This window comes from Arachis ipaensis, chromosome B08, assembly GCF_000816755.2.
Source record: "Arachis ipaensis cultivar K30076 chromosome B08, Araip1.1, whole genome shotgun sequence".
NCBI lineage: Eukaryota > Viridiplantae > Streptophyta > Magnoliopsida > Fabales > Fabaceae > Arachis > Arachis ipaensis.
The window spans coordinates 96,133,288-96,135,455 of NC_029792.2; positions in this window are offsets into that span (position 1 = coordinate 96,133,288).

Below are 2,168 nucleotides of genomic sequence, written 5' to 3' on the forward strand. Positions count from 1 at the left end.
GACAAAAAATGCAATATTTAACACCAAATACAAGCAATTTCTCTTTTTTATTTTTTTCATGTTCTTCATGGCCGACAATATGAAAAAGAAGAAGCTAAAGAAAAAGAAGATAACATTTTGAATTAATGGAAAAGAATTAGTTACATAAAAAGGAGAGACTGAATTGAATCTCAATTGCAATTTGGTCACATTAGCTAGCTAGCTCTGTCATGATAATGGAAATTTGATTTGGACGATCACTATTTATTTATTTATTTTTAAATAAAAAAGTGCAAGTCACCCGAAAAAAAAAGCAAAAATTGGTAACTAGTAACTATTAAGTACATTACTACATCGACCAAAAGAATAATATTAAAGAGGTATGTCACGTATACACTAAAATTATTTATTAAAGTCAACTACTTAGTTTAAAATATATGTTGAAATATAAATAAAATTAAAAATAAATTAAATCACACATATATTTATACACAGATATATTAATAACTGATTTTAGTGACTAATTTTAGTGTACAAATAACATTTTTAATTTATTAAATAGTAACGAGAACACCTGAAGTGATAAAATTTCGTCTAACAAATAATTTTTTAATGTTTCCAATATATTTAATAAATTAAAATTTTCTATCTTTTAGTAAATAATCAAATTGATTTGTAATGAATTCTAGATGAGATGTTTTGATTTTATTAAATTTTTAATGGTTATGCTACACATAGGGCTGGAAATGAGTCGAGTTGAGTCGAGTTAGACTAAACTTAAGCTCAAGTCACGAAAATTAAGTTTGGTTCACGGTTCAACTCATTAACAATCGAGCCTATTTCGTAAGCTCAAGCTCGACTCAATGAAAGCTCACGAGCTGACTAATTAAATTAATACACATATCTTATATGCATTTAATCTATATTTTTAATATTATATATATATATAATCGAGTCACCTCACGAGTTAATGAGCTGAGCTTATCAAAACTCAACCTCGACTCATTTAATTTATAAGCTCAATTTCAAGCTCAAACTCGGCTCACCAGCTCACGAGTTCAGCTTATCGAGCTCTTATCGAGCTATTAACGAGTCGAGTTTGAGCTTGCTTGACTCACTTCTAGCCTTAAACACATCAAAGCATTTTTCGATCCAAGTTTTATACAAGTAGGTCCAACACCAACGAAAATCACTCTCATTAAAAGAGCGTTTATTACACGCGCTTTATCTTCTTTTCCTCCCCGCGCTTTATCTTCTTCTCTTTCCCGCGCTTCTTCTTCTTCTCCCTGCGCTTCTTCTTCTTCTTATTTCAAATTCACGTATACCTCCTCCTCCTCCTCCTCCTCCTCATTCTTCTTCGCGCACACAGATTCTTCTTCTACTTCTCCTCATCCTCCTTCTCTTCTCCTCCTCTTTCGTTATCGTCATCACCAACACAAACTTTATTTTTTTTCAATTGAATTGAATGGAGACAGGTGTTCTGAATCTGAATTGAATTGAATTGATAATCTCTAAATTGGAGACGGAGGTGTTTCGAATTTGATTTTATATAATGGATTATGTTTCGTTCACTAAGCACTATACAATTGTTTCACCATGAGTACTGTGTTTGGTTCATTATGCAGAAAGCTATTTGAATTTGATTTTATATAATGAATTATGTTTCGTTCACTCATTATTATACAATTATTTCACCATGAGTACGTGTTCGATTCATTATGTAGAAAGCTGTTCGAATTTGAATTTATATAATGGATAATGTTCCATTCATTTAGTATTATACAGTTGTTTCACCATAATAATATGTTCGATTTATTTATGTTCTGCATAATTCAAAACTCTTTCTCCTCACCTTCTATTGCTTCTTCACCAAGGAGAGAAGGAGGAAAAAGCCCCAAATTACAGCAGCAACAACAACAAAAGAATGACGATAAGGAGAAAACACATGAAGAAGAAGAAATACAAAAAAAATGAGGAGAATGAGGAGGAGGAAAAATGCGAAGAAGAAGGCAAAGACGAAGAAGACGCTCCTTGCGTAAACGAGCGTGAAAAGAAGAAGAAGAAGAAGAAGAAGAAGAAGAAGAAGAAGAAGAAGAACTAAAAAAACGCATAGAACTAAAATTACTTGGATGAGTTTGAATGCCAAAATTGTTTGGATGGGGAGAATTTCTCATTTTTAATTTGTATTA